The sequence below is a fragment of the Cloeon dipterum genome, chromosome X (assembly GCF_949628265.1).
Source record: "Cloeon dipterum chromosome X, ieCloDipt1.1, whole genome shotgun sequence".
NCBI lineage: Eukaryota > Metazoa > Arthropoda > Insecta > Ephemeroptera > Baetidae > Cloeon > Cloeon dipterum.
In genome coordinates, this window is record NC_088790.1 from 13,107,542 (window position 1) to 13,133,826 (window position 26,285).

A 26,285-nucleotide genomic window follows, 5' to 3' on the forward strand; every position below is an offset into this window, starting at 1 on the left:
AAAGGCAAGAATGTTCACAATTGCGTCAATCCCGCTCGAGAATTATTGGGCGCTAAATTTTAGTATTTTTAAACATTGCCCTTTTTTACCCTAAAACAACTGCCAATAATTTATTTCAATTAAAAATCAAATAGCTTGGTTGTGGAGTTACGAAATTCGAACCTAGCACCTGAATACATAAAAAAGCTCAATAGTTGAAATTCGTGCTGCATACTCATTAAAATAATTACACTCTGGCCTGTCTGTTAATCTGTCGTTAAATTTCAATCTAATCTAATTCTAGTATTGAATCAAACGACCACATTGTTCTTCCTCGTGAAATCCAAAATTTGTAAATATTCAACTGCAAAGTGCACACATTACGCGGTGTTGATGACTTTCCGGCAGCATATAGACGAGCTTGCTTGGGCCATCAAAGCAGTGCAAAGTATACCCGTCTTCATGATCATCATGTATATATGCGTGGTAAGCTACAAACCTAATTCTGGCGCAATCCAGTTTGTGAGAGAGTAATTGGATTCAGGGCCAACGCGGCACCACATCAAACCGAGAATTCTGCGGAGCGAAAGCACTCGACGCGCGCTGATGGTGCGGCGTGCGCGGTGATTTTTGGAAAATTTGGCCGCCTCCGGCAGAAAATTCAATTAAAAGCAGTCTATTGAGGCGCTTTGATGGCGAATCGTTCAGGGCCCATCAATTATTGTCAGCCAATAAACGCACAAGCTCCATCAGGCAAACGCAAAAAGCAGCCTCTCGACACGCCATCCAAGCGTGCGTACATTATAAGGCCCGCACGCGCTAGGGATGCACGAGAGTTCCTTGCTAAGGCTGCCAGATGAAATAAAATGTGTAAGAAATACGGTTTACTCAATCATGTTTAATATTTTTCAGAAGATAAAGAGAAATTTTGATCTGAATTAAAAAAAATCAATAAATTCGATAAAAAACATTAATAGCTATGGAGGAAAACCCGTTTATTTAAAATTCTAAAACTCTAAATTTCTAAAATCAGAATCAACTCATGCATCGCATATTCTATGGTAGAACAAGTAGTTCAATAATTTACCAAGCCGTTGGCTCACATTGTTGAACGCATGCAATGTTGAGTACACTTGCAGTGTGAGAATCCGATCAATGTTTAGGTTAAAAGTGATTTGATTGCGGATCAGCAGAGCAAGATGTTGCGGGTTGATTTGCGCCTACATTTTTCTCTCTTGCCTTGCATTGACGAGTCCATTCGGATTTGGGAGTTTTCTTCCTACTCACTTCTTTCTGGTTTGCACCTTTACATAAATATTTTCACGGGAAGTCCAGCGTTTGAATAAATGACCCTGGTGCGGGGGCTGGAATATGAGTAGGTGATCCTTTTCTGGACTGGGCTTCCTCCAATGAGGCCCGAACGTTCTTGTAACTCGTACACCATGTTATTAGGTCACGGATTATTCGCGAGTTGTTCGCTATCAAGGGGTCACCAATCTTATTGTTACATAAAATAAATTTATCCGTCAATTTGTAGGAGAATGAGCTAAGATGGCGTTTGTCCTTGCTGAATTGTTTGCTTTTTCAAATCAATTGAAATACCATAATTGATGTCTAAAATTTTATTTCCTCAACAAATTTAGTTCTGTTGAATCATTGCACTGATGGGCCTCCGTTTGCTGCGATCCACTTGTAGGATGAATCGATCTGGTGAATAAATCTGGAGTGTTGAAGTAAGTCGCCGATGAGTTTTGAGGACAAAGATTGTCCCGATCCTGGGCTGCCAAACCGACGAGAAAAGGTTTAAAAACCTTGGTTTTTGTATCCTGTGCGTATCCAATGAGTGGGTAACCATTGTCCCTCTAAAAATTAAATACCATCAGACGATCAGTCGCTTTTTGACATTCATTGGTGGAATTAGGGGGAATAAAAATGACTTGAATCGGTCGCTTGGGCATAGAAATCTAAATGTCAAGAGAAACAAAATTAATTTCTATAGGAGTTGTCACAAAGCTTTCGTAGCGGATAGCAAGGTTTTTAGTAAAATTGTGATCGCGTCAAGAAATAACTTAACTTCAAGTAGCCCAGTGAAAATTAAATAAATTCTTACATCGCAGTATCCAATTTCCGTTAAATTCAAACACAACATCGAAGCAGGAACGCTGAACCAATAGGGAGGCTTGTTGTAAAAGGCGTTGCAAGCCTTTGAAGACATGTATGTAACTTTGGCAAATTTCATTGTAAACTGGTCATTATCTGCAGTATTATTGTTGGAACCAAAGGAGAACCAAGTCAAGTTGCCCACTTTGGCCACGGCATCACCCTTGACTACTGAACTTTTTGGTAAGGCGATCGGATACACGTATTCTAAGAATAAAAAAATGAACATGGTTTAAAATCATTTCTAAAAAGAAAAAACTCATTACTGACCATTAAAGTAGAATGGGGGGGGGGGGAAACTCTAACCAAAGCGATATCGTTCAGCCCTGTGTTCATTTCCCAATTTGGATTGATGACTTTATCAACCATGTACACCACCTGGGCGTTGGCTGAATTGTTTGTCTGAGGAGATGCGTCCTGAATTCCAGCATACAACAGGGCTATTTGCTTCCTGATGGAAAAGTGTTGATATATTTGCTATTTTATTTGTATTAATTGTGCACGAGATCATTCTTATTCAATTAAATAAGTATAATATTTAAAATCCAATATGTTTCAGAAAAAATGTGAGTTTGCAGCTTCATCTAAAGTATTTGACCAAATTTCCTGAGGACTAAAAGCAATAATTATCGTTTCATTTTTTTAGAACAAAAATCTTTGAAAAGTGTTTCGATATTGTTCTGAAGGAGTGCAAATAAATATTTTTATACTTTTTTATTAGGTATAACACTCTCCCAAAATTTGAATTTTCACTGTTCTATTAATTCTGCTATCCACATTTAAAATTAGTATTATTTAGAACATGTTAACCAAATATATTTATTACATACTTGTACATGCAAGTTGCTGTAGTCAGGACCAAAGTTGTGTTGATTATAACACCGCCGCAAATAGAGGTGCCTGCTCAAGATACTATGCTTGATGCCATAATAGTTGCGACGTACCCAGTCTCCTGGAGTGAAGTAACATTAGCACCTCCAGTGAATCGTCCTGTATAGCATAAAATAAATAAAATGGAATATTCAGGCACGAATAACTCACCTTCAAAGGCTTCATCGAAGTCTATAACTCCTGCATGGGCACCTACAAGGAGGGCGAAACCGACGATTAAGGTTCGTAACATATCTCTGTCCGTGTAACGATGTCTACGTTGAAACTGAAGTTTTTGAGTTTGTCCAGTCCTTTTTATACCTCACTCAGTACCAAGGGACACGTACACCTAAAAATTGACCAATGACGCTCCCCCTCGTGTCGCTATAGTACGTTTGACTTCCTTTCTCACTAACTAATTACAACGCGATAACAAATAACGAGTAGTGCGCTTAAATAACACGTGCTGTATTGTTTGTTCTACTGGTGGCCTTCAACTTTTTTGCTGAAGGAGTTGTACGTAATTCTCTACAGGGTTTTTATATTTCCAAAATTAATTTTTATTGAATTGCATTGAGCAAGCATATATAATTATTTCCGCTTCATTTGAATTTTTTACATTCCGAAATAAATTACTTTTTCTGTGTGAAAAATTATGGAAAAATATCAAAACGCTTTTAATTGCAAGAAATTCTGAAAGTGAAAACTTTGACATGTTTCTTGGATTTTTTTCTAATTCACATTTTATTTAACCTGCTTGTTTCAGTTATTGCGTTTTTTTAGACTGGCGAGTTTGGTCTCAACTGTAAAGTTTTCTTGATATCCTTTGAAAATAATGCTGATGGATTATGACTGTTTTAACTAAATTTTTAGTTTGACACATTTCAAAATATGTTTACAGAATATAGCCAGCAAATGTTAGCTCTTCGCATTTAAAACTCTCATTGTAGGCATTGATTGCGGTTTAATCTAAAATGTAATGAGATGTTTGAAATATATTCGTGTATAACCTATTACTAAATTGATTTAGGCATAAGAATATAATGTTAAAAACGTAAACACATGAAAAAATCACGACTTCTGTTGACTCCGTTTACTAAAATTGTCCCGTGAGACCATTCAGGCATTCTGGATTGGTAAAAACCAGCACTTCCAAATTTTTACTGCTCCAAACAGACCAAAACACATTACTTTAGCTACAATGCAACGCAATAAGCAAGATATCCATCGCACTAGTGCACATTTTTTTATCATATTTAAACAAAAAGTATAATATATCCACGAGCTTCTTGCTCGCCAAATTGTGATAGTGAACACTACTCGATAACTTGAAACTTGATAACAACACGTACACTTTTCAGAGCACCAATTGCATGCTTACTTTTATCTTAATGACTATGCCCTCTTTCTGAAAATATACGAAAAAAGCGAAAATGGTAGGTTTATTCACAATTCTAGCTTTAAAAATGTTGACAAATAGATTTGGAATCACACCACAATTTTTTTGAGCATAATAAAACATGCACGCAATTATGTGAGTCTTGAGACGTCTCAACTCCCTCTATTTAGTTTCAAATGATCTTTATTATGGTTCTGCAGGGCTATTTTGCCCCATACATTGCTATATCCAGACAATTAAATTCAATAATAGGAACATAATTATTAGACAGTGAGACATTGATTCAATATTTCTTGAAAAACTGTTCTTTTAAGAGTTCTTTAAATGCACTTAAGTTTTCGTTGAGACACAGATTCGGTGGGAGGTCATTCCACCGGCGGTAGCTTTGAACTTGAAAACAGTTTTCGGGCACTTCAACACTTACACTATTTAAATGCAAAGATGGACTAGATTTACTCTTTTCAACGAGTAATTTTTATGAAAAGTAACTCGTTTTGCTTATAATTCCAACTATTTTCTCTGCAGATCTTTATTCAGTCGATATTTTTGTCTATATTTATTTTCCTGGCGCACTGCTCCTATCACCACTCAACCCGCAAATACACGTTGCTGTGCAGGTGAAATTGACCTTCGCAGCTCGTCAGGCAGCACAGCCTTTGTGGCCATTTGAGATAAAATTTCATTTAGTGTACCAAAAACTAAATTGATTTCACACAGTGAGGAGAATAAACAATTATTAATGATTTCACAAAGCCCAACGCGATTAAATCGAGTAAGTTTTGTGCTGAATTTTATACATTAAATATATGTTTTAGTTGCGATTGGAAGGATTAATTTTTGTTTCAAATTAGCAATAGCAGGAATTATTCGAAAACATCGGTTTAGTAGGGTCCTAAAATTTTAAATAAATGGTGGCACGCATTTTTTAAATTTAACAAAAGTTGCTCTCTCGCCCCATGACTGAAACATTTATTGTGTCTTTAACCAAATTAAAAAAGGCACGTTTATGCAGTTAACTGCTTGTAATTTTCTTGAATATTGTTTGTACACTTTTCATTTAATTCAGTTCTGATTTTCAGCATGAACAATCACCCATTTAAATAATATTACATTTTTATTCCACTTTTAGCCAGGATCGGGAATTCCGGTCTGTACCCTTTTTGGCATGCAGAGAAGGTACCTAAAAATCATTTTTGGATACTAATTCTCTTTTCTTAAGAACAATTTTTATGATATCATTCTTGTAATTTATTCAGCATGCTTCAACATCATCAGGTGTATCCAGGTCATCATTTAGAGTTAAAAATCCACAATGCAGTAAATTTCCTTCCATTAAGATTAAACTCGTTTCGTGAATGGTTTTATTCCCTTTAAAACTACATTTAATTTTCTACCTGGACAAACACACGTCAAGCTAATTTGGCAGAAAATTTACCACATAATTATGCACTACGTTCAAACAAATGTTTCGATTAAAAACTCATTTGGCTGCATGCTTTGTCCGCAAAATTCCATTTCCACCTTCCAGGCTGATGCTTTCAGTGCAGCGCAAATTTCACGCGGTTGTGGCATGCGGCAACCCTTGAAGTCGGCCGCTTTTGTGCCTCCACCAGCCCGAAATTATCAAGTGCACTCTAAAATTCATGGAAAAATTCCGGCGTATTTTTGTATGTGTATGTGTGTGTGTGTGTGTGTGTGTGTGTGTGTGTGTGTGTGTGTGTGTGTGTGTGTGTGTGTGTGTGTGTGTGTGTGTGTGTGTGTGTGTGTGTGTGTGTGTGTGTGTGTGTGTGTGTGTGTGTGTGTGTGTGTGTGTGTGTGTGTGTGTGTGTGTGTGTGTGTGTGTGTGTGTGTGTGTGTGTGTGTGTGTGTGTGTGTGTGTGTGTGTGTGTGTGTGTGTGTGTGTGTGTGTGTGTGTGTGCGTGTGTGTGTGTGTGGGTGTGTGTGTGTGTGTGTGTGTGTGTGTGTGTGTGTGTGTGTGTGTGTGTGTGTGTGTGTGTGTGTGTGTGTGTGTGTGTGTGTGTGTGTGTGTGTGTGTGTGTGTGTGTGTGTGTGTGTGTGTGTGTGTGTGTGTGTGTGTGTGTGTGTGTGTGTGTGTGTGTGTGTGTGTGTGTGTGTGTGTGTGTGTGTGTGTGTGTGTGTGTGTGTGTGTGTGTGTGTGTGTGTGTGTGTGTGTGTGTGTGTGTGTGTGTGTGTGTGTGTGTGTGTGTGTGTGTGTGTGTGTGTGTGTGTGTGTGTGTGTGTGTGTGTGTGTGTGTGTGTGTGTGTGTGTGTGTGTGTGTGTGTGTGTCGGTGTGTGTATATGTGTGTGTTGTTGTTGTTGTTGTTGCTGCTGCCGCGTCACTCTCAATTTGTTGCCCAGAGGAACTATGCTGAACTTTATGCTTTTGCATGGCGGAGATAAGCCGGCACGCGCTGCCTGTTTGAGTTAATTTAAATTCAAGAGGGCCCATCATTGTAGCCTTAGGCGAGATTTCATTGGCCACCGCTGGGAGTCAGTGATTAATTTTTCCAATGGTGAAATATTTCCCCCTTCGTTGAATGAAAATAACATAACAAAGAGATCGTTGAAAGGGAGTTTCGGCGCTTTGGAAAAAAATCCTACCCAGCAGCGCTTTGTAAAAAGGTGAAAATAAAAGTAATTTATCTTTTCAGCATCCCAGCATAAATCAATTTTTTTTGTCAGTGAACAAACAACAATATGCTGTATTTTTATCCAGAAGAAATGAAATTGAGGGAAGTATGATTAAAAAACTTGGAAATTCAGTAGAGTACAAAGCAGATACACGCACTGAAATATTTGTTTTGAATCGTATCGAGCAAAACTTTCGCGCCCACACATATTACGCACACAAATTTGGCATCACGGCCGAAGAGAGCCCCGTGCTTATCGGGCCAGCACACCCACTAAAACTTCTGACAAAAGTAGGTCACTTAGTACGCTCGAGAAAATACGGAATATCGAGAATCAATGTGGCCCATAAGTTATTTAGGGCTTTGCTTTGGACGTTTTTACAGTCGGACTGAAATGGACAGAAAAAAGTGCGATTGGATTCAGACCACAGAACAATCGGTTTTCCCATCAAACTCTTTTAATCAATACACAGTAAACTTATTGTTTCCATGAGAGCCTTGATATGAAATGGAAACTTTATTAAAAATTCAAAGAGTACAACAGTCAAGAAAAAAAGATAAGACATATTATAAGGAGATAATTGAATTGATATTATCGACATTTTTTTTTTATCAGCATTGCATTTTTCGTTTCGGTCTATTCACAAATTTTGAGTGGAAATTTTAAGGAAAATCAGAAGAAACGATCTTGTTCTAGTCATAAAATAAAATTAAATCTTGAACTCATATAAATGTAGAATAATATCTAATATTCCTTTAATTCTAGTTTTTTTATGGATAATAACAACATCAATATCTGCTGAAATATACCTTTAGAATTTTGTAGTTTTGAGCCTCTTACCAGCAGCCAAGATCAGTCAATTGTTTTAAACTGCATGGTCCACATGCCGTTCCACATCTTTTGTAGGTTTGATTTTGCAAATTGAGAGCGGATAAGCCCGGAAAGTCAAATCAGCTGATATTCAGAATGCATATAAGGGATTAATTTAAATTATGCCACCCATCCAAAAGTTTAAAATTAATAGAATAAAAAAGAATAGAATGTTCACAAATGCACGTTCCATTCATAAATCTAAAAGCAATTAAGGACACACCATTTTTCATCTTGTAATTCCTTCTTAAAATTTGTTAAGTTTAACCACGTGCTAAGAATATTAAAGCTATGCTACCCGCGGGACAGTTGTGTCGAGACGGTTGCATAATTTTCTCTGTGGTCGAATCAAACCAAAAATGCGGAAACTGGATGAGACAGTGAAACGGGTCTTTTACGACATTCCAAATCTGATGGGACCGAAAATCTGACCACACTGTTTATCGCTGAATGGGAAATCAATGCCAGCAGTTTATGACGCTCATAACGTTAGCGCTTTACACTAACTATCGTGATAATTTGCTTTAGCTAGAAGCTGCGCATTGGGGGCATCAGCGCAAAGCTTTTAAAGTGAAATTCGGGGAAATGCGGGTAGGTGGTTCAAAAAAAATTATTGGCATTGCCGGGTCCAGTTCAAAGAGAATAGGTGCGATGAACCGGTTATTAATCAGCCGATTATTTCGGCAGGCCGCGCGCTGGTGCGCGCATCCCCTCGCGTGTCTCACGGTCGGGGTGGTCGATAGCGGGGCGAAGGGGGCGGGAGAGGGTCGCGCGCGCCGCCTCCGTTCGCCGGCGCTGCCCGCTGCTGCCGCCTGCCAAGCGCGTTCGGCTCGTGCTCTCGCTCAAAATTTCGCCGAGCAGCGAGAGAAGCAAAAGCGTTGTGCGCTCCCTCTGCTCCCGACTGCAATCTTGACCCTGGTGAGTGTCGATCGATAGCAGCACGCGCCGGCCCCGTCGGCGGCCCCCCACGGGGTTCCGGGGCCCACCCCTGGACCCCAACGGTGCCGTCGGCCCGCCGCGGCGGCGCCGCCGGCGCCGACGGGGCCGCCCAGGCGGGGTTGCGCGCCTCCATTTTGCCTTGCCTGCCTGCCTTCTCTCTCTGCCAGTCTGTCGCCCGCCGGTCACACCCCCTTCCCCATGTGCATGCTGCAAATAGATGACCCGCCATATCCGTCCGTCTTGCCTCCTCGTGTGCCTCTGCCTCTGACCCCGAACGACGATGGGCCCGCTCTTTCGGTTTGCTCCCCCCGTCGGCGGACGGGCCCACCCCTTGCTCCTGTCCGCTCGCGGCTGTTGACATTTGACCTACTAAATTTGTGAGAATTTCGGCTGCCCTTTTCCCCCCGTCGGCCTTCATTACGCATGCCTCCCGCAGAAAGGACCCACCAACGTGTCTCATTATTAATGCCTGGGGCGTAAGAAACTTTGATGAGACCTCGTGCAATAACAAAAGATATGGAAAGAAAACAAAAATCCGCCGTCGTGGTGGCCCGTCGCTACACTGCTCTCAATTGAAAAATCCATACCCTCATTATACCGACTGCTCCATCGCGTACGAGATTTGCCCCTTTTTGCCTATCTTCCACGGCTTCTTACCGAGTTTATTAATTAGAGAAGACACGACCGACTATTTTTATATCATTTTCAGAGGTTTTTTCACGGCACTCAGAATGTTTCCTCACCACTCGAAACGTGAATGCCGAGCTAAGCTCTTTACAGACCATAATCTCATTAACTTGGGGAACAGAAAAATGTTTATGCACATACAGAAACTTGATCTTAGAGAATTGAAATAACGAGGGTGTTTTTCCGGAGATTTCTGGAAATAACCACTCTTTTAACCATTGAATTTGATACTATTATAAATAGGAAACCCCCTACCTATTCTGCGATTGAAAATATGAAGATAGTATCAGACTTTCCCCCAACAGTATTCACTGAGCATTATACAGATATGTTTTATTTTGCTGAAAATTTTGCAATCGAGAATTCATTCATTGAAAAAGAAGAATCGGACATTCCGTGTTGAAAGTCTACTCTATATTTATGCTTAATAGTTTCGGCTGCCAAGTTAATTTTTCCAAAAAGATTTAAATTTTTCCTATCGCAATTTTGTTTTTGCATTCTGTATGTTTTAGACTATGTATTATATATGCTAAAAACAGTTGTGGAAATTCAGACAAACAATTTTTGTAAATCCTTTGAAATATCCCAATTAATCAAGTACTTCAAGATTTTAAAAAAGTAAAAGAATGGAAAAGTAAATAATAATAGCTTTAATAAAACGTACAAAAACTGTGCTTGCCCTAGTATGTCACTTAAGCCCAAGCTCTTTTCTGCAGCTGTCCGTTTGTTGTACACACCAAGTGCCTCTTCGCGTCCTCCTACGCATCGTCCCTTATATTTAGGTTGCGAAAATACGGTGCACACAAAAGCCTTCGTGCAGCGTCGGAGATTAAAACTCACGCACCTCTGTTGACTGGCAGCTCTCGAGTTGTTTCCCTTTGTTTTTGTTTGATAACGTCGTAGCCAGCAGCCAGCCGCCAAGCGTGAGTGGTCATCTCACCTGAGCACGATAACGTAGCACATAATTAATTAATAAATTGGAGCATCGAGTGCATTTGTGTAAGCAGATCTCTAGTCGGTTCGCTCGCGGTTATTACTAATTAATTACAGAACTGCCGCTAGCTGCACAGCCGCTCTTAATTGATAGTTTGTTCCGACGAGCTTGTGGCTGCTGCTTACAAACGAGTGATGACGTTGATTAATTAGAGCAAAAGCGACCGCCCGAGCGCACGATTTGAGGCGCTGATTTATCTAGCTTTTGTTCTTGACGCGACTGCCAAATCGACTTTGCTGGGTGTTTACGTTACGTTTGCTAGCATTAGAGGAGAGTGACGTGATTTATTCGCCGTGGGATTCAAATAGGAAATTATGGCATTTCGTGCAGCTCGCTTCTCTTCTTGACGCCGTTTTTCATGGAAACTTATTAGCTGGCGACGATGCACGATCGATTTTTGTGCGTATCAAGTGAAATTTATTGCCTTAATTACATGTCTTGAAGAATTTTCAGACAAGATTCCTTTGAAAGTCTAAGCACGTTTTGCTGGCTTATATTGCATTTCGAAAGACATTAATTTGAAATGCTCTAAGAATTAACAGTTCAAAGAGTAGGGATATGGAAGGAATGATGAAAAATCCTCTTACCCTTGACAAAAAGAGGATTAAAACTGTCTGCCTGTTCATGTATTTTGCTTTCAGAAAAGTCTTTCATAGATCACCATATGGAGCAGATATCGACCAGAGAGTATGAGAAAACTAGCAAAATCTTATTAGTATGCCCTCCAAATTTGGACAATCTGCTAATTGGGGAAGTACTATATTATTCAAAGCAGCCAACAGATGGCACCACTATTCATTTATGATTTTTCGGTAACTTTGCACTGTAATTTCAGATTCAATCCTGCTAATGTCTATTTTTGATGTAAAATAATTAACTTTTAGTTTCCAGGACATCAAATAAAACATTTTTACGGCAAGAATGCATTTTTAGAAGCAGGATCGAATAGCATGATATTGCTGAGTAACTATTAAAAAATTGTAAATGAACAGTCGCACCATCTGTTGACGGCTTCGAACAATACGTAATTTACCAACTGGCGGAATCCTGTTATAAAACACTAGTTGTACCTCTGTAATTGGGAAAGCCTGATTCTCGAAAAACAATTATCTTCGTGATGTTGGAGAAACCCTGCTCCAGCGAGAGGATTATGATAAAATAATCCACAACTTTCGAGTCTTAATCAGGAGCGCTCACGGAGCAACGTGGCATTAATTAATCACCTCTCCGCAATTAGTGCGGGTCGCCCGCGCCACTCATTCCGTTGTTAATCAAAAGAAGAGCGGCGGCATCGTCAAGTGCGCGTCTCGAGATCGTGGTTTCCGACTCGCAGCGGACGGTGATTAAGTTTCGCAAGGGAATAGTCGTCATTATGCATGTGAAACCGCAAACGGGCGCTCGCATAAGAGATTTCATGTCTATTCGACATTTATATGAATACACCGCGCGCGCGGAATATGCCTGCAGACACTTGTAATAATGCGAGAGCCTACTGCTGCCGCCTCTGCTTTGTGGTGAGCGACGTGAGCTCTTATAATAATTATAGTGATTGCTATACCATGCATACCGACTGCCGAGAATCATATATCCCATGTCAACGCAAAACTTTGCAATGTGAGCGGAAAGTAATTAGTAGGATGGAATTTTTGATTGGATGAAATTCTGGAAAATATCAAACTTTGGTCGAACTTCTTTTGCCCATTCATATTTAAACGAAATGAGCTGCTTGAGGAGCTTTCATATTGTCGTTTCTGGTAAAAAATTTGAAAGAAAATGTGCCCTAAAGAGAATAATCGCACAGTCATTTCTTTAAATTTTGAAGTGCGCTACTCTTAAAAAAATCTATTTATGAGATCGAAAAATCGGATCTCAATTGAGACCGAACACTTTCCTCTCACCTTGAGATCGGTTGTGGGCTTTGATCTCGAAGCCGCGATTTTTCGGTCGCAATGGAGCACCTCGTGAAGGGTGCACTTTGTCCGCGGCGCTGTGCCTCCCTTTTGAGACTGGAAGTTGTGAAAAGAAAATATATCTCGTTCAAGTTGCCATCCTGAGGTGACCACCATAATCATTAGACGAAATTTTTCTGTCTCAGGTGAGAACCGGTTTTTTAAGATTTTTTTTAGTGTAACAATCCAAAATTTGACGAAATTATTCAAATTATTATATTCAGGTAATTTTGGTACTGAACAATCGCACCAAAATTGTACCAGACTGATTGAACTTTATCCTGTATAACAAAACAAATTATGAATATAGTGAATATTTTACTTCTACTTCTAATCATTTACCACCAAAAGACCGGGGAAATCGCTACCTCTCGATTAAAAAGAAGAGAGCCAGAAATGGAGCGATTTTTAAAACAAAAAACAACATGCACTGAAACAAGGAAAAAAGTGTTTTCAGAGAATTACTCCAATAGGACCAAAAAAATTTAATGGTTTGCAAATAAGACCTTTTTTAGAAGGGTGCCTTGATACGAAGCCTGAAAATGTCGTTGTTAGTTCTTGCATGTTTGCCCGGCAGAGATTACGCTCAGCCAGAAACTCTGGGGCTCGTCGGTTGCGCGATCAAGCAAATTTTGCAGCTCGCCGGAGCGCGTGGTCGGATTTTCTGGTGAGTTTTGGCCGGCTAGCTGCACATATTTATTTCGCAAACAGATCCAGCAGCAAAAGCAAGCCGCTCGCCTCGCGCAAGCAAAAGCAGGTTTGTTTGTGCGGCTTACATAGTTATAATGCGCGAGCGTCTCTGTAAATTATTCGCGGCCTCCACACTTTCCTACTCGTTGCTCTTTCGAAGGTTTTTGGGCGTGATTCAAGCAAAACGCATCTTTAAAACTGACCCTAGAATAAAGAAGAGGAAAACTCAGAAAGAATGATGACTCTGGATCTCATACTGTCGTTCAAAAATATTTCAATAGGTGATATAATTGATTTATAATTGTTTTAATGACATCATTTGGAAACATTTATTAGATTGCTCAACACACCATCTGCTAACGCGATGATCGAAATTAAACTTGACACCAAAGCATCCGCACATAATAGATAGACGAGAAGGGAATGGACATGTGTGTAATTATTGCTTCCCTTTGAAATTGAATATGACTATAGATCAATGGAATATTCCCATCCCATCGTCGATATGATGTTAAATAATTCATATTTCCAAGTTACTAAAGTTGTTCAAACAAAAACCGAGTGTTTTATCAAACAACAGGAATTTCCTTGTTGACAGAGAATTTTTATTTATATTTAGCTTCAATTGGGGTAGAAACCTCTGACGCACTCAGAGTCAACATATCGCAATTTGGCCAATCACCCAAAAAGGTTTGGCTGGCCAAAATTTACGGTCAGAAGGGTGAACAGCGCGCACTCACTCTCGCTATCTCTAGAATTGGAATATATTTCGGTGTGCTGCGCTTTGCCGGGATGGAATTAAGTGCGAAATCTGGCTCCATCGGGCTCCACTGGGCATAAGTAGCACGTCGCTAATGGCAGATGCGTCGGCAACCCTTTCAACGGCGATGTATTCTTTCACACTTTGATGTGCACGCGGTCGACAGAGTGAATCTGTCCGGCTTTTCACTTAAAACACCAGCTCAAAATGAAAAGAGGATTTGATGCTGCTGTGTGCGCGCGTGTCGTTTGAAATTCGAATCTTATGTGCCCGTGCCCGGCCAGCTAACTTAGTGTCCGGTCCACTCTCGCAAATGAAACGTGGAAAATCACGCCGGCCCACTCTCCCGCCGAGATAAAAGGGACGTCGGGATGCCGGGCCACGGCGAAAAGATCAATTCTGGAAAAGGAGAGCGACTCCATTGGACTGTAGTGAGCGAGCGAGAGGTGGAAAAAGTGCCCATAAAGTTTGTTGCAGCACCAACGGTGAGCGTATATATATTATTTCTTTTTTCCCCGTCGCTTGCTTGGGGCGAACCGTGAGTGAGAGCGTCGGCAGCACTGCTCTCCACTTGATTAATAATACCAATGAGAAAACGTGCCTCTTCTCCGCCCGAGTGCATCTCCTGCAGCAACAGGAGCGGAAAAATCTGAAAAAATGCACTTGAGTACGCTTTAATTGCAGGGCGGAATTAAATGATGGTGCATTCGGATGCACTGGAAATTACGAGACCATTTTCAGAGAGGCTCATCAATCAATTCATTCCATTTTCTAGTCTGAGAGTTATGTTAATAGAGGGACAGATTGCACAGTTTCATATTTATTTCATGCTGAATAAGGTGCACGAAAATTATAAATAAGTTTGTTAAGTTAACTAAGAAAATGATTTTAATGCTTTAACCTGTTTGAATTTAATCTCATGCTAAAATAAAAAGAAAAAATAGTACAACTGACGAAATCTATCTTATAAAATTTAGAAGTTCAAAATGTGATCCTTATTTTGAGGCTATATCTGTTATATTTTAAAGCCCCATGTTTTGCGTTGACCTGCCAAAATTTCAAATCGCTGTATTATCAGCAAGCATTCTTTAAAAAGGACAAAACTACAATTTTATCTGTAAATTTATGTTAAGACAAGAATAGAAAAATAATTCAGATACAGCATTAAAGATTTTTGTGTTTTTGAAATTGTTGAGAGGTGATATGATACCCTTCATTCGCAAGTTTTAACCAACATACGTGCTCTTATTTCTGACTCAAAATTAGTTTCTGTAGAGAAACAATTTTTGAAAATTGCAAAAACGTTGTTATCTCAGATTTTACTTTATAAACCAATATTATGAAGTGACAAGGATCAAACTCGGAGTCAAAGCAGAACTTACCAATGAATGGTTGATGTTGGTGCCTGTCGGCCGCTTAAAACACTATAGCCAGTATCGCAAACAGTGACTTCCAAAAACATTTGCTTTATTTCCTGGGTACGCAGAGGATGTATTTCATCCACTTATCCTTTTGCTTTCATTCTTCTCCCCTTGCTTTAGGCAAGGGCTTATATTAAAACGACGGCAAATGGGAAAGCTGCACCGACAACAATAATGTGATATACGAAAACAGAAGACGGATCGTCCACAAAAAGGTTGGGCGGCTTTAATAATTTATGATTCAATACGCGCTGCAGGAAAGGGGATATCCATTCAGTGCGTGCGGCTGCAAAATGGATGAGCTGGAATTGGCTGCCGCGCTTTTTATACGACGGAGGAGAGAAAAAATGACAACGGGAAATGCTCTTTGACCGGCCAGTTAATTGAAAATACCTCTTGCCATTGGGTCGAGTGCCGTTGGCATTCACCGTCCCGGTCAATCTCCGCACAGGCCGGCTTTCCTGCCATTTCTTCCGGGCGCTGCGAAATCCGGGCCCAACCAAGTTGTTCGCAACGCCTGACAGCCGGATCGGAGCGGATGTGTATCGCTGCTGCTTGACAGACACACTGATTGCTTTCATGAACTGCAGCTAATAAATTGGCGATCGCGTTTTATTCTCCCGGGGCTGCGCTGCCATTATTTTAGCAGCCGGGCAGCAAACAAGCGAAATCCACCAAGTGGCCTTTTCTGTAGTTTGTTAAACGCAAGCAACTTGTTTACGGCAACGACAGCCATTGTCAGCGAGTGCCAATTAGTGAGTGTTTCCTTTTTTTAATTATAATTGGCCAGAAACTGTCGGATTTGCCAGACTCTCTGTGCCACTAATTAGAGCGCGCATGTCAAAAATAAATCCGTCGAATCCTAATTTATATTTGGGTTGGACTTTTATTCCAATTTATCTGATGAAATCGTCTTGACCCAAGTTTCCGGGTTTTTCTCGCGTTCGATGCGTGTCTTTCGAGCAAAAACGCTCGTTTTCGCTGATTCGCGAGCGAAAGGCTGTTAATAAAATGGATTTGCGTTAAATTCAATAAAAAGCCTTTTTGCGTGCCGCACCATCTCCCGCCTTTCAACTCTTTTTATCTCTCGCATCGCGCCGGCTCGCTGAGCGGAATGAGGCGGCGGCTGCTGCTGCAGCTGGTTATCTCTTTCACGCGGCGTGTTGTAAGTAGATTTTTTTCTGAATGACAAAAGACTCGAAAGAGCGGCGGAGTGAGAATTGCACACAAAGCCGGAGAAGGACTGCGTGTAATGAGATGCCAAACTTCCTCGCATTGCGAATTTCTTTCCTCAGTGCCAAATGGTTTGAGTTCTGTTTAGGAGAAGTAGTAAACATCAATGCATTTAATTTATTCCTGAGGAAAGCGAAGATTGCGCCAATCGAGCGTTTTGAGTCTCTCATCTCATTAGAAGCAAAGTTGAGAGCACGCCAAACATAGTTAACCCTTTCCAAATGCTTCGTACACACGACGCTAACTAAGCCATAACTTGAGTTGCTGCTCAGCGAATTGCATACTTCGCAACAAAATTTCCGCTTAACAGCTCCTGATTATTTTCACTGATCAGCGTTTTGGTTTTATTTTCGAGTTACATCGTCGTGCACGCTTTATAATCAAATTAGCGCCGTGTCTTTGTGTTGTTGATCCTTTCGCACTGCTGTCGGGGCGAAACTTTCAGCGACGCAAACTCGAGCCAAACTTGCATCGCTGACAAGATCCCAACTGTCGCTAATCTAGTTTCTATGCGGCTTCTTGACGGAATAAAGGGAGTAAAAAGAAGTGGTTTCATATTTTCTGCATGGTAACAACGTCAATACATTTTAAGTTACTTTATGTAATTCATATTAAAACATAAAACAACAGCCATTAGTAGATTGGGAATTTTATGCGATTTTCGTTGAAAAAAGAATAATTTTAACAATATATTTTAATAATCGGATTTGATATGTAATTATTTGCTTAAAAATTAGTTACGTAGTGGAAAATCATTAAGTTTCGTTGAAAAATCCGAGTTTGTTTATTTAATACAGACAAAGGAACTAAAATAATATGATTTGATTATATACTCAATATGTTTGTGAATAAATAATTAACTCAAATGGATAAACCAAACCATGGTTTTTTCAGATTTCTTTAACCCATGTACAGATTTTAGAAAAATAAGCCTTTTAATGCCTCAGAAAGTATCCAAAATAGTTTTTGTTTCCCTGCTGCAATTCATAAATATCACGATTAATAAACAAGCAATATCACTTGATATGCTAAAGAGCAGAGCAATTTCCTGCTGCAGTTATCGCACTTTGCGTGATAAGATATCTGCCACATGGTTTCCTTTATTTCATTACGACTATAGTAGAACATAGACGGAGAGTCTGATTTACATCAACATCACTTCCCGTAAGTAATAAAAATCCCGATCGTAATATTGCGTCCGGACAAGGAGATCCTGCTCGAGAAGACAGGCGTGAAATATCTGTGCAGCTTGTTGGAAATTTTTTTATTCCTTTCCTTGTTCGGCGCGCTTAATAACAGGGAAAATGCGAGCCTTGCAGAAAATTATGTTGGGAGTATCGAGAGAGCGCTCGACGCTTGGTTTTTGAATTGTTTGCCTCGCACAAATTGAATCCGGTGGCCTGGAAATGCGAGCGATTGATGACGAGGGAATTGCAGCAGACTTGCAGATGAGGTCGTTGTGTTCCTTGAACGAGCAGGCGTATTAAATTAAGTTTTATAGATTGCGGAATGAATTGAAATGCATGAAGTCTCGTGAGATTGGTAAGGCTGCGCAATCAATTGAAAGGGTATTATTTATTTTTCAATTGCTCCCGTGGAATCCTGAGAGTTGCGCTGGCGAATAAATTGCTCTCATATTTCCACAAGGAATGAGTTCAAAATGGTATTTTTTATTTCCCATCTACAATCATTTCGGTTTTTTCCAACTACATATAGAAATCATCGTTTCACTTCATGAAATTCAATTATAATCTAGGTTAAATTAAATGTAAATATCTGCTTTTTTAGGTATAAAATATGAGAATACAACTCTAGATTGTGAGATTTTTCCAATTATGCAGCCATTATTAAAATTATTCATATAATAACAGATAAATATGTTTGTCATTTATTCCGATTTTTTTTCTTCAAAATAACTTATGACAAATTTGTGCAGCGAAGAGAATAATTTAAAATCGATCCAGTAGAGGATAGTTATTATTCTCTATGCATAAATTATGTTGAAAAATTACAGTATTGGCCTTATACTCTTGGAAACTTTTTCACATCCATCTAGAGATTAATTTTCCTATTGTACATCTTACATTTTTTTAGTCTTCTTTCCATAATTTCCTTTTTGGGTAAATTTTTGTTATATAACTTCATTATTATAGCAACTTAATTAATGCTCTTCCACCCCAATTCAAACCAATTTTTATTTTGGTATAAGTTTTGGAATTTTTTCATGATGAAAAACAAAAGATGAAAGTAAAAAAGTCTTTCCCCTTTTAAGAAAAATTCAGCTGAGTGTGGTGCACAAAAGACGGCACCCCGCTAAGCTCGTTAGCGACTCCGCCTCGGCAGCGCAGATAATTCTGCTTGAGAACACCTGCCGTTTTAATGAAAAAATCTGTGCGCACACTCAGCTAATCCGTGCGCTCCAGTGGACAGGCGCTGACAAATCGAGAGGAAAAAGTGATTTTTCTCCTGGGCCGTTAGAATTTTCACCTTTGATTTGCAGGAGAGAGAGAGAAAGAGTGAAAATTTCAGCTCCGCTGAAGCGGATAAGGCCGTTCGGATAAAAAAATCATTCGTCAGCTTTTAATAAAAATTCAGATTAAAAGGTGAAAGGGCGGCAACAAATGTAACCACAGCCGATCAATTCGTCCGCTTTAGTCGCCGTTTGGACGAATCATTTAAAGCTGTTGAATGAGCTCCAATTACGACTAATCCGGCACCATAATTGTCTGGCTGCCAACCGACATGCAAATTAATCCTTCTATTAGTGGATTCCACACGCCCTTAGTTCGGGACGTGCGTGTGCGGTGACAAACGCTCAAGCGTGCCCGACGCACCGGCAGCAAAACCTTATTAACGAGTCCACACGACATGATGGTGTGTCCTTTTTCGTGCTTTCAAACAGCAGCCGTCTTTTTAAGGCTTCCTCTCTTGCCTCGGCCAGTGCTCTTGGAAATCAGAGTTCACTGCGCTGCCCGACGGTTTTATTTACTACAGGAAAAGAATAAGGCGGATGGGATTTCTTTTTGAATGGCGCCAAGCAGGTGAATGTGCGAGGTTTGAAATTGGATGGGTCAAAATGGATGAAGTGCTTTCCGATTGATGCGAGGGTCTGATTCGTTTCCTGAACTCTCAGAAAAAAATGCTCTTGTCTGACCCGCTCCTTTGATTTGATTTTTGATATAACTTTATTTATAAGCTTTAAAAAGCTGGTACATATGCATCAATTCTAAAAACACAGATGAATGGACAATATATTCACAATCAGAGTGATCATTGCACGTAATTTTACAATTAACTTTCAACTCAATGGCGATCAAGATCTCTTTAAATTGTTATGGTAAGGAGTTGAGTAGTTTATTTTATTTATTTTTTTTGGATAAATTTACTCATTGTTTGGTTGGTATCAAAATTACGATCAGTCTGAACTCCTTAACTATGAACACTATACTCGTAAGACGAGCTTGTTTGTAAGGATTGTCAAGAACCTTACCGTTTGTTAACCAATTACAATGCCCAGTCACGAAATATTTTTTTTGACTGAGTCGTAAACCAGTACTGAGTCGTAAACCAGCCTAGCATTTTCAATATTCGTAATATTCGCTCTAAGCCATCTGATATTCTGTAAGAGGAAAGTTTTTGATCAACCTTTGAGGCAAAACGCGCAGCAATTATTGAACAATAGAACCACCTAGAAGACCTAAGAGCTGCAAATTACGGCACTCCATCTCATGTATCACATTAAATTTGATGCTCGTCGGTGCTTTGTCGCCACTTTTCCCCTCGTTCACCCCTTTTACTGCAGCGGAATCGGCGGTGCCGGAGGCCGCAGGACCTCTCGAGTTACCTACTACGCGAGCGCCAAGATTTTCCCGAGTCAAATTGCCGTTCCGGAACAAGCGCGCGCACCGCATTCCGAAATGAAGTTTCGCTAACTTTCGACCCCAAAAGCCGCCTTTATTGTTCGTCTGGGAGCACACGTCTGTGCGTGCCCTTGCAAAAGTAGTGTTTCCATGCTCGCGGTGGTTCTCGAACAGGTCCGAAAAATGAGCAAGTTAAGCTGCTTACTTTTACGCACAGAGTTTCGTTAAAAGAAACAGAGTGAGAGAGTTTACTGTTTTCCTTAATTAACAGTTCCCACTTCTGGCCAGCTAAAATATGTTTGTAGCTGAAACTAGAACATTCATTTTCATGGAGAAAGGACAGCTGCTTTAAGGATAATTGTGATCTTGGAGAAAATTTAATGCTTTGCCTGTGACGAAATTCAAATGGTAGACCTATTATTTTTAAGAACTATCAAACGAAATCTTTTGGAATATCAAGTATTGATTTCAAGAGAAGTTCATTTGTTTCAACAACTTGACAGTTTTTTCACCCGCAATTTTATTTTACAAATAATTATAACGATATTTTAAGTTAGCAATTTTGACGTATTTTAAATAGTTTCATTTTACATTTGTAAAAAAGGCTTAAGAAAAAAGCAACGGTGTTTAAAAAAATTAATCTTACTCTCCTGGTATAGATATCAGTGTCGAGACATTATCACATGCATATTGGAAATGTGAAAACCAGCAAGTAGCGAGTCGGAATGCTTTCGTATTCCTCCCAACTTTGAATGAACTCGTGAGTCAAACTTATCCATTAACCCGCGTTGCCCTCCAGACATCGCTCAAATTTTCGCATTGCGAGTTCACGAATAGTAAATGCGCTAAACAATGGCTTGGCTAAACAGAGAACTAAGAAAACAAACGAACATCCCATCATTTGTTAGAATGAAAGGTTCTTTCAGAGTTGAAAATCTCCTGAACATTAGACAATTTATTTGAATTGAATGAGGTGGCATTCTAAGCTGAAATAGAACTGTCCTCATTGAACAGACTCCTTTTTCTCATTTCTAGAACTTTTGTTCACGTGCGTTTACACACCTTTTTGAAAGCCCGTGTGTGCGGGGAGCTCCTTTGGTGCGTCGGTTTGCACCATTGATTTCCAGCAGAAAGGGCTGATGCAAGACTCTACAGCCTTTGATCTCCGACCGTCTTCCGCCTGATATTTACATTTCATACAAATTGAACAGTTAGTTTGCCCACCGAGCGTTTTTCTCTCTCGGCAGGCAGGTCGACGAAAGCATAAAAATACAGAAAGAGCAGAAGAGACGCAATTTCACGATCCACGTTCAAAATTAAATTCGAGCGCGTTCTCCCTGTTTGGCATTTCTGCTGTTCGTATATACTAAACATAAATTTAATATCAAGTTTGCCGCCGGATATTTATGGCACTTTCCCTTACGCTTTTAATTAATTTTTAGCAACAAACGCTTCATGCTGGAGACATGTTTTCACAACAAATACATTCGTTTGAATAGTGTACTAATTATTTATTGCATTCAGACGTTGCTTTGAATATACATGCTGAAACTCCCAACTCCCTTTTTCGATTGCCACTGCTGGACTAAATACGACCAGATGGCGCATGTTCCCATTATTTGACACCGAAAGAAACGTTTCGACATTTGCACACAAGCCACTATTATTGTACCGCGCGTAACAAAACAAACATGCCTTCACTATTTATTGCCGCAGTTCACGGCAAAAATATGTTGGTACTCGCTTTAATCTAGCGAAGGGAAAAGAAAAAGCAAATCGCGTGTGATTAAAAAGGCTGCACCTCTCGTAGTAGCAGAAAAACGTGAACAATCGGGGCTTCTCGGGAAGTACACTGTCCGCAACTCCATCGGAATGAAAGGAAAAAGCGTTTGAGAGTTTTTCTAAGGTGATCAGAGTATATAGGAATGTTGAACCCTGGAATTAAACTGCATTGCAGCTTCAAATTATCGGAAATTATTCCGCACCAGGGTAAGTAATTACGAATATGAAAATTCTAACCATATTTAAACATATTAATTTTTGCAGCTGTTCATTTGGTAATATTTTAATTTATAATGTTTATCATACAGTTGGTAATTCACTGATGTTTAGATTATACATTACATATTAAATAATAGAGGAAAGGTGGGAAGAGGGCATAGCATTTCAGGCATACAACTTGAGAAAACTACATCTTTAACAAAAATAAACATATGTTACGATACATTAGGAAACTATTTCTTTCCTTCCATTCTTATCAAAATAAATTAAAGATATGCTATTGCTAAAATGTACAACAAGCTAATTTAATGTTTCAGTCAAGGAGGCGTCTCACGGGTTATTTTAACGGATCCATGTACTACTGCAGAAAATATTCTGTAATAAGATGAAGGGTATTTGAAATGAGATAGACTGGAATTTCATTAATGATGAAGTTTCAATTTTTTTCCATCCCACTCACGCCTCACTCAAGATCTGATTGTGAGATAATATTTTATGAATTGGAATTTTGTGAGATGAGTGTAGGGTACTGTTACTATCGAACAGTCGTAACAATTGAATGAAAATTTGATTTTCGGACTCTTTGAAGAGAGAAAATTCCCAAATTTGATCATAAGTCAATCCGTGTCATCAAACAATAGAGCACGTTACAGCTAAGTTTGCTTCTCTTGGTCGCGTTAGGGGCGCAACCTATCCCCTTGTGTGTTTATCCACAAACACACCGAGCTGGCGGCTTTTTTCCAGCACGGCGAACAATACTTTCCAATTATACACCTGCACCGGCCTCGAGCTTAATTGCAGCTCCACGCACCGGCGAGCAGAAAGCAAAGAAAAGCGAGTGCCTGCCTAGAGCCGGGGGAGGGAAAAAACGGCGAGAAAAGCGCGTGCGAAAGACACACGATCCCCGTGCGAGTGGCCCGAGTGCTTGTTAAAAGGCATTCCGTGTAATCAATTCTTCGGTGCCGAGCGTTTGTGTGTGTACACTGCCATACAAAGAGTGAGGTCGGCGTGTTTGCCGAGAATTCTTAAGACGCTGGACAAGCTGCTTTTATATTTTTGTCGGTCGGTCCCTCTCGGTCGGCTTGGCCATACCAAAATCAATAGACGTGCGCGCGAAACCCCTTCTTTGCCTGCTGATGTGCTTTCGACCGCGTGTATACAAACTACGCGAGTGCGAACTGCACACAGCACTCAATAAATGCGAGCTAGGGGTGTGCAAAAAGGTCCTTTGGCAATTGGGTTTCTGGCCCTTCTGTGAAAATTTAGTTGCTGATTGACTCGGGAAATTCCAGAATATTTGTTATTTGAGTTTTTTGATTGATAAATATTTTAATTTAACTTGAACGGTACAGGGAATTATTTAAAAAGTATCCTCATTATTGGTTTCAGCAGTATGGAGTCAATCAAATTAAAAGTATGAAACACTCATAAAGGACCAAGCTTCATTATAAATTTAGATCTATTTGCTATATTTTACAGCACCCTGGTCATTTCTCATGGAAACTATAGGGTTGTAGGGTTGTGAATTTTGGGCGTTTTTTGTAGCTGAGATTTCCAGCAAAAAACTGTTATTTCCCTCATTTTTGTGAGGCAGATGTTTAAATTTTTAGGTTAATAAGATTATTTTTAAATAAATTTAGACATAATGTACTTAACAGTCTCATCAATTAATAATTCACACCCAGCTACACGATAAATCCTGATTTTTTTTACACAAAATTACAAACAGATTTCTGTTCGTCCCGACAAGATCTATCCACCGTTGTACGCCTGATGACAGGGAAACACACTTCGAAAATCAATAAAATAAGATATCCAGTAGGGAGACAGCGCTGGCCGTTTATTGATAAGCATTCAAGCTCTGCCTGTGCAATCACTTTTTTACAGAGCTATTGCAAGGGGAGTTTTAGCTCTAATTTCGTTTGCGGTCCTCGTAAAACATTCATCATGATTTCCAACTAGAGAAAATTCATCATCCATTCAAATGATTTCGGTTCTGTGCGTCCCAACACGTAAAGGATTTAATTTCCGGAGCAGCCATCAAGTGGTGACGGCTTCCTGAGATGATAATAATAAATATATTAAACCTTCTAAAATCTGGATTATATATTATAGGCTTGAAAGTTGAGTCAGGATCTAAATTAGGTTTTTTCCAGCTGGTTTTTTATCTTTCATTGAATGATATTCCCTTTCACCAAGTGAAATCCTGTCAAACCTTATAGAAAAAGTATCATTAACCACTTTGATGAGTCATTAATACATTATTTTGTTTAAATAAATACACTTTGTTATATAATTCCAAGTCAAAGCCTTCAGTTTTGCACGTCCCCCAAAGGTGCGTGTGTTGGTGCCTCTGACTGATGAGCTTCGGTCGCCTTTGTGCGCGGCCGTCGACCACCGGCCAGAATTAATTAGCCGCAGTCAAGATTGCCTTCGCCTGGTGACGCCTCGAGAGAGAGAGAGAGAGAGAGAGAGAGAGAGAGAGAGAGAGAGAGAGAGAGTGCGAGAGCCGCCGTTTTAATGAAACGTACAAACTTTCCTCGTCCTCTCGCTCGCTCCGCGTGTGTGCCGATCGTTTTCAAGCCTTATTAATGGCGACCGTCCGAAAGCGGGTGGCGCAAGGGTGCGTCGGGGTTGTTTTGCTTTGATGTAAAATGGACGCAGTGTGGTTTTATGGACTGACTGAACAACAACATAAGCAAAAGCACACGCGATTCTGTGAGCTGAACATAAAAGCTCTACTCTGAGTGACTTTGCTCTGACGGGGTTGATTTTGAAAATGTTTGCCGTGAGTTTTGCGTTTGATTCCTGGAGGGGAAAACATGTTGGCACGGGACGCAAATGATCTTTGGGAAAGTTTCTCAATTTAATACTATTTTAATGGATATATCTGAAAATTATGGAACATTAAATAATGCACAAATTGGGAACTTTAGACGTTAAAATTTTTGTTTCATAGTTAAAAGGTTTCTAAAAAGAGCTAAAAGGCTAAAGTCGGATGATTTTCACAGCTGAATCACAATCGTGTATTTTTCTTGGTTCAAAATTACTTCCCAATAGCACTTAAGAACCAGCAACTGTCTTTAAAAACTAGTAATGGCTTAATTAGAAATTTTCCCCGCACATTGAATGGTCTCTCCATAATAGAGTTTTTAACTATTATGTATTTTAGTACACAGCAGACACGTGTAAAAGTTTTGGTAAAAAATTGTTTCAATTTAATTCTATATATAGGTTGAGCTTACCGCAAAACTCTGTTTCCAAGAAGAGCTCTCGCCGCAACAAAAGTTCATTCTGAAAATTGGGCTGGAAAATTGATAAATATGAGATTTTTATGTTAAAATTCTGTCTCTTGCAGGGTTCTCGGGGATGGGACCTATTATTCAAAGCTGCCCCACTTCACAAAAAGCGCCTTTTCCGCCGAAAGAGAGACGTTATCCTCCCTCCGCACTTTAACTCGCGAGCCGCGCCGTTGTAAAAGCTTCCAGCTGGAAAACGTTTGCGGTCTGGAACTAGAACGATCGTTAACTTGCTTTTATGATTTTCGAGGCAGGGGGAGAGCACCGAATGTTGCAAATGCGATATTGCGCAGATTATGGCGCGGTGCTTTTTGCCATCCCATAATGCTTGCGAACACGTGTGCCACTGGCCTTTCGCAGCCGCAAAAAGATAAACAAAGTCAAGAAGAGCACTTCTTCCTCCTCGAATACCCAGAATATTAAATTGACTTGCTTCTTGTTTCCACGAAAATTTTAACCACGTCTGCAGTAATTGAAGAAACAGGGAACACTTTAATCTCAAGCAACGATTCAAACATTCCCTGTTTGAATTATTATTAATG

General features: G+C 39.8%; 1 protein-coding gene and 1 long non-coding RNA gene across 3 annotated transcripts in view; one reads left to right on the forward strand and one right to left on the reverse strand.

Moving 5' to 3' along the window:
* Nucleotides 1–1,586: 1,586 nt before the first annotated feature.
* On the reverse strand, nt 1,587–2,277 carry LOC135944905 (uncharacterized). The gene is made up of 2 exons (XR_010575380.1): nt 2,090–2,277; nt 1,587–1,841 (listed from the first exon to the last, which is right to left on the reverse strand). It is a non-coding gene; the product is annotated as an uncharacterized LOC135944905 (long non-coding RNA).
* Nucleotides 2,278–8,672: 6,395 nt separating this feature from the next.
* cpx (complexin) overlaps nt 8,673–26,285 on the forward strand; it is a 102,427-nt gene continuing 84,814 nt past the window's right edge. Inside the window, exon 1 of one of the 2 annotated variants that reach the window (XM_065495457.1) lies at nt 8,673–8,828. The gene's annotated coding sequence lies outside the window, so the exon portion shown is untranslated. The remainder of the gene's footprint in view (nt 8,829–26,285) is intronic. The other variant, XM_065495459.1, reaches the window with a different exon arrangement.